General features: G+C 41.6%; 1 protein-coding gene across 6 annotated transcripts in view; it reads right to left on the bottom strand.

Moving 5' to 3' along the window:
* Positions 1-1407: 1407 nt before the first annotated feature.
* Positions 1408-12060, bottom strand: part of FAM168B (family with sequence similarity 168 member B) — a 57895-nt gene continuing 47242 nt past the window's right edge. For all 6 annotated transcript variants that reach the window (XM_073581279.1, XM_073581277.1, XM_073581278.1 and 3 more), the window contains one exon: positions 1408-5263. The gene's annotated coding sequence lies outside the window, so the exon portion shown is untranslated. The remainder of the gene's footprint in view (positions 5264-12060) is intronic.

The raw sequence follows: 12060 nt of genomic DNA on the forward strand, positions 1-12060 counted from the left end.
ACTCTCCATCCTCTAGCTCCTCTGAACTGGACTTTGGCCTAGCTTCTCTAGTTGAGGTGCTGGCCGTAATCCCGTTCAGAGATTTCTTCCCTAATCATGTGTCTCATACTATCCATGAGGGAAGGGGATTCTTCTGTCAGTGTTTTCTCGACGCACTCTTTACACAGCCTTTTCTTGTAGGTGGCCCCTAATCTTCTCCTACATAAAGCACATTCCCTGTGCTTGGTTTTCGATTGTTTTATAGGACAGGGCTAGAAAAGCTCTAAGAAAAATACAGGCATTTAGAAAGGTTCTTCTCCAGGGATTCACTCTGACTCACCCCACCTGACGCAGGAATACCAAAGTCAGAGGGGCTGCCTCTGTAGGTTTTCCAGGTTTATTGACGTCCCCCATCTGGAATACCTCCCGCAGCATGGTTCAGATGTGAGAGATTTTTAATCCTGTATGCCCCTGGGTCCGGCCCTGGATTGAGCTAGGTGTAGGGATTTGATCTGGTCCTGCTGTGATACTGTTGCTGGGGATGCACCATGCCATTTCAGGTCGTGCCCCCAGAAGACTCCCAGCTCCATTCCAGGGACGCACTATCCAATACCAGGCCAGGCCTCTGGAATGCATCGCTATGCCAGCTTCCAAGGAATGTAACGCGCAACCAGATGTAACGTTTGCTGCTAGGTTCCCGGGAAGCACCGAGCCATACCAGACCATGTCCCCGGAACTAATGTCAGTCCTACTTCCGCCACCTCCCAGGAATGCACCACGCTCCTAGGGAGATGGCCACAGACACCGGCTTCTACACCCACCTGGGACACCACTGCTCCACTCCCTGGAACCAGGTAATGTTCATAGGGTCTCCCTCAAGGACAGGAAACCACTGAAGCGTACTGGATGGCTCTATCTTTTAAAGGTATAGGGTTTCCTGTCCTTGGGGTGAACCCTCTGCCTCCAATGGCACGGTCATGTGGAATGGGAGAAAATAAAAAATGGTATGTGATTCATTTTGAGAACTACTGGCTACATTACTGTCCCAGGAATCATACTATATTTAGTCAGTTAGCAAACATAATAAATTGGTTTGTCGTCAAACACGAACAGCTCTCATTTTCTACTGATTCTTTTTCTGTGGACTTTTTTTGGTTGGCTCATTACTAGAGCAGCATTGAATACCCTTTGCCTCACGTTAACAGCACCAGTATAATGTATCCTGTACTATAAAATATTTCAAGAGGTGCCACAGCCACGGAGTTACAACTTTTGGCTTACAAGGGGTATATCAAGCAGTTCTTTGACAACTCTATTTCTTTTACCATACAATGCCATGGAATGTAGTAGTCACATTTATAATATATATACACACACACACACACTAAATACATATTATATTTTTATATAAAAAAAGGACACATTAGCAACACAAAAATCAATCTTTATTCAAAACAGTATTAATACATAACAATCCTCGTTACAATAAACGTGCTTTTAGAGAAAGTTGAAAATCTGAGCGCATCTAACCACATTATACAAAACGAAAAAAAAAAAATATGCATAATTGAACCAGCTCAGAACGGTCACATCATCCGCCCACTATGAAAGACAGTACAGAATGGAAGAATGGTGGTATTTGGAAGACAACATTCATTTTACATATAATAAAAAAAAAAAAAAAAAAAAAAACAACACAAACATATGGAAATAACCCAAGTATGGAGAGGGGGAGGAAATAAAAACACAACTTTCATGCTTGAACTCCTTATGGACAGGTTGTTCACAAAAACTGAAGTACTAAGAAATTGGATATTTATTTTGCTACAGTAACAAGTGCTTGAATGACTTTCCCTATCCCTCCATGTTCCCCATCATGTGACACCAAGCTAACTTTAACTAGCGATGAGCGAGCACGCTCCTGTGTTCACCGAGTGTCTTCGGCGTGCTCAAATAATAGGTTCAAGTCCCTGTGGCTGCATGTCTCGCGGCTGTTTGACAGCCATAACAGAGGCAGAGATTAGCTGTTTATGAGGCGATGCCCATGTGTCGCAGCTGTCAAACAGCCGCGATACTATGCAGGAGCGGGGATTTGAACATGTTAGTAGAGCACGCTGAAGACACTCCGTTAGCACACAAGTATAATCTGATAACTTATCCCAGCACGTTCACTCATCCCTAATGGTAACCTCCAAAAATAGATAGATAGATATATCTATCTATCTATCTTCCCACCCATTAGCCTTTTGGTCCCTTTCACACCCAGTAAGGCAGAGCTACTCTCTCATAGAAGGAATGAAGGGTATATTTTCAGAAGGAAATATTCTATTCCATGAGATGGCCCACAGTCACTTTTTGAGAAGAAGTTAAATCTCCAGAATTTGAAGTGCAAGGTACCTAAAGGGCATGAAGACAAGGACACTGACTGCCCCTTTGTCTAAATACTTTCCTGCATTGAAATGCCGTTGGCAGACCATTGTACATAATAGTAGGGAGGAGACTAAATACTGTATTGTAATGTATTCGATAGAGCAAAAGTATAGAACAGACATGTTCACTTGCTTTTCCTCTGTATAGGGCCTACGGTGACCTGGAGTAAAATACTAGTTGTCATAAGCAGGACGTAGAACATCACTGAACCCTATTTAAAAAAGTGATTATTGGACATTACTCGCATTGATTAAATCACGTACAGCCGCGTTATGACTCCCATAAAGTTGACTGTTAGCCATTCATGTGGATATGTAACTTTCACATGAAGGGTCAACTTTCCCAAGACGCCTTCCAATAAGAGAAGTTTTATGAATGTAAGAACACATTGGGCACCACCAGAATCTGCTTGTACTCGTCTTTATATACCAATTAGGGGCTGTCATCTACGTCTTGGTGCAGATAACACTTGAAGTTGGATGAAAATTTTAGAAAATTTATAGGACGTTAAATCAGAGCAACTAAACTTTAATTATTGACCAGCAATGTTACAAATTTTTGTAATATACGGTAATCCATTACCTTATTTTGCCTGCTTCACCCTCAAACTTCGTGCTTAAAGTGCCATTTTAACTGCCCAGTTCAGTCTGTTTTAGAAGCTGCTTTGACCTGCTGCCCTAGTAATAATCCAAACAAACATTATTTACAAACACTTCCCTGTCTGAGCATGAGGGAGGGGAGCAGAGACGCTCACACAGGGAGAACACTTGTAAATAGTGTTTGAGGACAGTTTGCTCCTAGAGCAGCAGTTCAAAGCAGCTTGTAAAAGACCAGGAATTGGGCAGTTAAAACAGCATGGTTTATGAGAGAAGGAAGCAAAATAAATGGAGTATATTACAAAGATTCAAAACTTTGCAGAGGCAGATCAAGAATTTAAAAAAAGTTACTCTTTATCACCGATTTTCTGCTAGCGATGAAATACCACCCACCTTGCAATGTGATTCAAACACTATAAAAAAAAAAAAATCTTAAGGTGTCATGAAGGACTAACTGTATTTATACATATGTTTCCTGTTTCAAAGGTACCATACTTCCAAGGATTCAGTTGGCACTAAGTTGTGATTTAGCCAAGTCACAATGGGGATGGGATTTATTAAAACTGGTTTAAGGCTATGTACCCCACGCATGCAGAAAAAAAAAAAAACAGACTCCTTTCCAGGAAAAACGCACTTTTTTTTGCGCGCTTTTTAAGCGTTTTTTTTACAGGAGCATCCACATGCTCATAGAATATAGTTGGAAATGCGTTTTTTTTTCTCGCAAAATTAATGAACATGCTGCGTTTTTTTTCCGCGATGCGTTTTTTTCATGGAAAAAAAATGCATTATGTGCACAAAAATTGCGGAATTCATTAAAAAGAATGGGATGCTTCTTGTATGCGTAAAAACAAAAAATGCTTACATGGGTACACAGCCTGAAAGTAAATAATGGAGATTTTCATTTTTGATTATTTGCTCTATTATTTTTTTTACTTTGCACCAGTTTTAATAAAACCTTCCACAATCTGTGTGGACTTCCAATTAGTCATTACGGAGAGCTTGTATGTGTATAGTTGCAAGTGTTTTTGTGTACACAGAAGCTAGGTGTCCGCCTAACTTCAACCATGAATATTTAGGAGTTGAATAATGGCTTTGCATAACACGACATTTTATTTAGATTTTCTAAACAAAAACGCCTTAATTGCAAAATATGTATATATGATGTTGGAAATGATAATGGGCACCATTTAATTTATTTATTTTTTATTGCGGAATGCCAACAGAAAATTTCTGCACAACATTAGAAATTAAGAAACAATGTGGTCACTGAATCGTACAAGTGGAAAACTCCTCTAACTTTCCCAATTTTCTCACATTTCGTGATGCATAGGATTTTTTTGTTTGCTTTCTTTTCAATTTCTATCAAGTTAATAGAGTCCTTTGGATTTCTGAGGAATGCTTGAAATGTTAATCTTATAAACTGCAATAAATGCATAGTGAATACTATAACGCAGCCACCTCAGGCATGACGAGATCTGCACCTAATAATGAGATAGTGTCAAGAGTTACTACCTGCGTTCTGTGCTCCAAGTTATCTTCCCCAATCACACAGCCGCTCACATGGTCACATCATCTGAATCCGCTATTCCTATTAAACACGCTATCAAAAAATAAACTTGAACAAAAAAAACAAAACAAAAAAAAACAAAAATAAAAACAAAAAACTTATTCCTAGTGAGAAACTGGGCATAATCTGAATTTCACTATTGACTTCTTATGATGTCATAGATCACATGGCACCAATTTACTAGTACCAACCTTCCAAAAAACAAAAAAAAAAAAAAAAACTGTAGAGCAACACTCAAAAAAAACACAGGGGTGATTAGTCTTGCCTAAATCTTCTAAGGCCTTACAATTAGCAAAAAGCCTTCAGATTTCTTCTCGAAGCCTTTGGATTTTGCATATGATGCCGTTTTTTTTTATTTGCATATGTCACTCCAATAAACAAGCTTCATTTCGTGTTTAAACATGCATTCAACTAGATATGGATCATTGAAACAACTTTATGCTCCCTTTTTATCATTAGAATTAGCTAAAAAAAATTGCAAGACTGTCCACAAAACAGGATTTTATATTAAAGACAACCACTAGAGTCCCAAGATGTTAAGATATGCAATAATGGAAATCTTCGGATCCTGAATTAGTGTTAGGCAAAGTGTTGAAAGAATTCAGAAGGAAGAAACTTCTCGCTGGAGGTATAACACTTCAGCACCGTCTAATAAGCATCTCACTTGCTTGCATATCTTCCATCTTTAAACCTGACAAAAAAATAAATAAAAGCCATAATTTAGAATTAAATGAGTTGTCAGACATAACACAGGTCTCCTTTGTAAGTTGTAGATCACGTAATAAAAGGCGTCTCTTAGAATTTGACCTTCCATTTGCCCGTTCGGATCATGGACAACCCCTTCACAACGGTAACTATCAGTCAGTGGTTAAGCAGACATCTCATGACAATAGATTCCTTTGGTTTTGGATGAAAAATTCATCTGGGTTAGGGTACCGTTACACCTAGCGATGCACCAGCGATCCCGACCAGCGATATAACGCGGTCAGGATCGCTGGTGCATCGCTAAGTGGTCGCTAGTGAGCTGTCACACAGGCAGATCTCACCAGCGACATCGCTGGGGACAGGGATCGCTACTTACCTGTCACACCAGGCGATCCTACGTCCTCCCACCCGGCTCCACGCGTCGCTCGTCCTCACAGCAGGAAGTGCCGCAGGAAGCAGACGACGAGAAACAGTCCTGAACGTTCTCGCGCGATCAGCGATAACCAGCGGGGGAGCGGGTCGTAGGTAAGTATCACACATAGCGATATCGCTAGCAATATCGCTATAACGTCACTAGTTATAGCGATATTGCTAGCGATATCTCTTAGTGTGACATGCCCTTTAGTCTAAAGTTAGGTTTCATTTTAAAGGGATTATCCAAGATTTTTTTTTTCTAAAGAGGTTTCACCTCCAATTATGCAATTAATGTTTGATCAGTGATGGCCTGGTCGACTGAACCGGCAAAACTACAAGGCTGCAGCATTTGCCAAAGTCAGGAAGGCCCTACACAGCTGCTGGAGTATAAGGACGCAGCGGAGCAGCAATCCGTGACCTGTCCGTGAGCTTCAGGGTTTGTACCCCACTGATCACATATTGGTGGTCTACTCAGGCCATTAATGAATAGTACTAGAAAGCTCTTACAATCTAAAATGTCCACTATGTCAATCCTATTTAACCCCTTCACCCCCAAGGGTGGTTTGCACGTTCATGACCGGGCCAATTTTTACAATTCTGACCACTGTACCTTTATGAGGTCATAACTCTGGAACGCTTCCATTGATCCCGGTGATTCTGACATTGTTTTCTCGTGACATATTGTACTTCATGTTAGTGGTAAAATTTCATTCAAATAACTTGCGTTTATTTGTGAAAAAAATGGAAATTTGGCAAAAATGTTGAAAATTTCGCAATTTTCCAACTTTGAATTTTTATGCCCTTAAATCACAGAGATACAGCACACAAAAAACTTGATAAGTAACATTTCCCACATGTTTACTTTACATCAGCACAATTTTGGAACCAAAATTTTTTTTTGTTAGGAAGTTATAAGGGTTAAAAGTTGACCAGCGATTTCTCATTTTTACAACACCATTTTATTTTTAGGACCACATCACATTTGAACCCAAAAGTGACACCATTCTAAAAACTGAACCCCTTAAGGTGCTCAAAACCACATTCAAGAAGTTTATTAACCCATTAGGTGCGTCACAGGAATTTTTTTGAATATTTAAAAAGAAATGAACATCTAACTTTTTTTCACAAAAAAAATACTTCAGGTTCAATTTTTTTTATTTTACCAAGGGTAACAGGAGAAATTGGACTGCAAAAGTTATTGTGCAATTTGTCCTGAGTACGCTGATACCTGATTTGTGGGGGGGGGGAACGACTGTTTCGGCGCATGGCAGAGCTCAGAATGGAAGGAGCGCCGTTTGACTTTTTCAATGCAAAATTGGCTGGAATTCAGATTGGACGCCATGTCACGTTTGGAGAGTCCCTGATGTACCTAAACAGTGGAAACCCCCTACAAGTGACCCCATTTTGGAAACTAGACCCCCCAAGGAACTTATCTAGATATGTGGTGAGAACTTTGAACCCACAAGGGCTTTACAGAAGTTTATAACGAACAGCGGTACAATTAAAAAATCATATTTTTTCCACAAAAATGATCTTTTCACCCCAATTTTTATTTTCCCAAGGGTAACAGGACCCTAAAAGTTATTGTGCAATTTGTCCTGCGTACGCTGATACCCCACATGTGGGGGTAAACCACTATTTGGGCGCATGGCAGAGCTCGGAAGGGAAGCAGCGCCATTTGACGTTTTTGGCTGGAATTGAGATCGGACACCATGTCGCGTTTGGAAAACTCCTGATGTACCAAAACAGTGGAAACCCCCCACAAATGACACCATTTTGGAAACTAGACCCCCTAAGGAACTTATCTAGATGTGTGGTGAGCACTTTGACCCCCCCCAGTGCTTCACAGAAGTTTATAATGCCCGGGCGTGAAAATAAATAATTCGTATTTTTTCCACAAACATGATCTTTTAGTCACCATTTTTTTATTTTCCCAAGGGTACCAGGAGAAATTGGACCCCAAAAGTTGTTGTCCAATTTGTCCTGAGTATGCTGATACCCCATATGTGGGAGAAAACTACTGTATGGGCACACGTCGGGGCTCGGAAGGGAAGTAGTGACGTTTTGGAATGCAGACTTTGATGGAATGGTCTGCGGGTGTCATGTTGCCTTTGGAGAGCCCCTAATGTACCTAAACAGTGGAAACCCCCCACAAATGACCCCATTTTGAAAACTAGACCCACTAAGGAACTTATCTAGATGTGAGGTGAGCACTTTGAACCCCCAAGGGCTTCACTGAAGTTTATAATGCCAGGGCATGAAAATAAAAAAATCGTATTTTTTCCAGAAACATGATTAATTAGTCCCCAATTTTTTCATTTTCCCAAGGGTAACAGGAGAAATTGGACCCCCAAAAGTTGTTGTCCAATTTGGCCTGAGTACGCTGACACCCCATATGTGGGAGAAAACTACTGTATGGACACACGTCGGGGCTCGGAAGGGAAGCAGTGACGTTTTGGAATGCAGACTTTGATGGAATGGTCTGCGGGTGTCATGTGCGTTTGGAGAGCCCCTGATGTACCTAAACTATTGAAACTCCCCACAAGTGACCGCATTTTGGACACTAGACCCCCCACGGAACTTATCTAGATGTGTGGTGAGCACTTTGAACCCCCAAGTGTTTCACAGAAGTTTATAACACTCGGACGTGAAAATAAAAAAGTCATTTTTTTCCACAAAAATGATATTTTTGCCCCCAATTTTTTATTTTCCTAAGGGTAACAGGAGAAATTGGACCCCAAAAATTGTTTTGCAATTTGTCCTGAGTAGGCTGATACCCTACATGTGGGGGTAAAATACTGTTTGGGCGCATGGCAGAGCTTGGAAGGGAAGGAGCACCATTTGACTTTTTCAACTCAGAATTGGCTGGAATTGAGATCAGACGCCATGTTGCATTTGGAGAGCCCCTGATGTGCCCAAACAGTGGAAACCCCCAATTATAACTCCAACCCTAACCCCAACACACCCCTAACCCTAATCTGAGCCCTAACCCTAGCCCTAGCCCTAAGGCTGTGTGCACACGCTGCGGATTTTGCTGCGGTTCCGCAGCGGTTTTGGCTGCTGCGGACCCGCAGCAGTTTCTGCTGCGGTGTACAGTACCATGATTCCCTATGGGAATCAAAAACCGCAATGCAGATGGTGCGGAATTTTCCGCGCGGATTATCTGTGGTTTTCAATCCGCAGAAAGAATTGACATGTCAATTCTTTCTGCGGATTCTCCTGCGGTTTGCCATCTCCTCTATTGAGGAGATGAAAAACCGCAGGACAAAACCGCAGGTCTTTTGACCTGCGGTTTCACCTGCGGATTTTACAAAATCCGCGCGGATGAATCCGCACCTAATCCGCAGCGTGTGCACACAGCCTTACCCTAATGGGAAAATGGAGATAAATACTTTTTTTTTAGTTTTATTATTTTTCCCTAACTAAGGGGGTGATAACGGGGGGTTTGACTTACTATTTATGGCGGTTTTTATGTTTGGCAGCTGTCGCACGCTAAAAGACGCTTTTTATTGTAAAATAGTTTTTGCATCACCACATATTGAGAGCTATAATTTTTCCGTATTTTGACCCACTGAGTCATGTGAGGTCTTATTTTTTGCGGGACGAGTTGACGTTTTTATTGGTACCATTTTCGGGCACGTGACATTTTTTGATCGCTTTTTATTCCTATTTTTGGGACGCAGAATGAACAAAAACCAGCGTTTCATGAATTTCTTTTGGGGGGGTGCGTTTACACCGTTCCGCGTACGGTAAAATTGATAAAGCGGTTTTATTCTTCGGGTCAGTACGGTTACAGCGATACCTCATTTAGGTCGTTTTTTTATGTTTTTGTCGGTTTTATGCAATGAAAACTATTTTATATAAAAAATAATTATTTTTGCATCGCTTTATTCTGTGAGCTATAACTTTTTTATTTTTTCGCTGATGATGCTTGTGTGGCGGCTCGTTTTTTGCGGGACAAGATGACGTTTTCAGCGGTACCATGGATATTTATATGCGTCTTTTTGATCGCGCGTTATTACACTTTTTGTTTGGCGGTATGATAATAAATCATTATTTTTTGCTTCGTTTTTTATTTTTATTTTTTAAGGGGTTCGCTAAAAGGGTTAACTAATGGGACAGTTTTATAGGGCGGGTCATTACGGACGCGGCGATACCTAATATGTGTACTTTTGTTTTGTTTTTTTTATTATTTCCAAAAAATGGATTTATTGAGGGAATATTTTTTTTTTTTTTCTAATTTATTTGGCGATTTTTTTAAATTTATTTTTACATTTTTTTACATTTTTTTTTACTTTATTACATAGTCCCAGGTGGGACATCACTGTCCTGTGACAGATCGCTGATCTGTCACATCACAGATCACTGTGACAGATCAGCAATCTGTCACAGGCATTGAAGAAGACTTCCTCTTGCCTGCGCTTTGCAGGCACTGAGGAAGCCAGCTTCCTCAGGTCCCCGAAGGCCCCCGTCGCCATCTTGGATCCGGGGGCCTGGAGGATAGGAGCCCCCCGCAGCAGCGCTGTACATTGCGCTGCCGTGGGGGGCTCAGGGAAGCACGGAGGGAGCCCCTTCCCTGCCGATGCTTCCCTTTAACTCCCGGTACACCGCGATCATGTTTGATCGCGGTGTGCAAGGGGTTAACGTGTCGGGGGAGGTCCGTGACCGCCCCTGACACATAGTGCCGGGTGTCAGCTGTGATAATCAGCTGACACCCGGCCGCGATCAGCGGCGCTCACCACGTGGGCGCCGCTGATCGCGGTAGACGTACTATCCCGTCCACGGTCATACGGGCCCGGGTACTGTGGACGGGATAGTACGTCGGATGTCAGGAAGGGGTTAAAGAGAACCGGTCAGCAGGATCGGCATGATAAAATAAAGAAATGACAAAGTCGCTGTTCTGCCAATTTAAAAAGGCACCTTTCACTGCAGAAATCCGCAGCCTGGTTATTCTTTAGCTCTGGTGTAAGGATCTACATTTTCTTTAAAATTCCGCGCTGCCCTAGCCCCTGGCAGCGCTTGCGCAGATTGATCTGGTTGCAGGCTTCAATCAAATGGCACTGTGCCAGCGCATGCGCAGATTGAGCTCTTGGCTCCTCATTGAGCGGAGATCTCAATCTGTGCATGCGCCATCATTTTACTGAAGCCTGCAACCAGATCGATTTGTGCCACCCGTGCTAGGGCTGTGCTGAATTTTTAACAATATGTATAGCCTTACACCAGAGGCAGATGAGGGGCCGTGGCAGAGATGAAGACCCTTACTCACAGGCCTGACCCAATGCAGCAACAGATTATTGCATCAAAACTTCTAATGGTGATTACACAATAACCAGGCTGTGATTACTACAGTGAAGGTACCGATTACATCAGCAGAACAGCGACTTTATGCACACACGTTTAGTTTATCTTGCCTGATACTGCTGACAGGTTCTCTTTAAGTCATAGCACCTGTGATGTCCTAATTAAGCCACACTTGTGTGTGATCACATCCATTAAACATTTATGAAAATGTCAAATAGGAGGGTGAAAATACAAAATATTATAATTAAAAACAGCAGAAAAGAATGCTCTCCAAACATGTCACACAAGTCCACTTCAGACTCATCCAAGAGCAGTGCCCATGACCATGAAATCAGCAAGACCGAAACCAGCGCCATCTAAGAGCAACACCAAAATAAAATCCACGCCGTGTATAAAGCCCCAGGGTAACGCATCGTACAGTAGAAGAGCCAATAAACCAAGTGCAACCCGCATACAGCACTCAGGGCTGACTGTATCAGGACTTGGGAAAACCTCCATTTATGGACAGCCCATAAAGATACAAGAACAATAAATAACATAACAGCCGTACAAACACAGATAAAACTAATGATTGTGATAGGAAGCAGCTGTGCATTGTGAAGTTACCAAGCAGAAATTAGAAAAACCTGGCAGGCATGGCTTAACCCTGTAGGCCCTGTTCACACGTTTTTGTTGCGATTTTTCTACAGGCGCAACCTGCACTCTGGGCAGTAAAGAAGCGGTTTATAAAAAGTAGGTTCTGCTGCGTTTTATTGCCACCCCCCCTCAAAAAAAAAAAAAAATAATAATAATACACACACACAGGATACAACATCTCTAGGTTTTTGAACCAAAAAACAAACAGCAAAAACTGATACCTGCACTTTTCTCATTGCTTTCTATGGGTGAAAAAAATTCTGAAAGAAGTGACATGTTGCAGTTTTCAAAAACGCAGCAGTTTTCCAATTCAGTGAGGAGGGGAAAAAAAAATACCCTGTGCATAAGATTTCTGGGATCTCAGCTTTCCTGGTACTGTAAAATGCAGCTTAAAAAAACAAACAAAAAAAAAACCGCAGCAACAACGCAACA

The sequence above is a fragment of the Dendrobates tinctorius genome, unplaced genomic scaffold (genome assembly GCF_039654945.1).
Source record: "Dendrobates tinctorius isolate UK_male_01 unplaced genomic scaffold, ASM3965494v1 ptg000069l, whole genome shotgun sequence".
Lineage (NCBI taxonomy): Eukaryota > Metazoa > Chordata > Amphibia > Anura > Dendrobatidae > Dendrobates > Dendrobates tinctorius.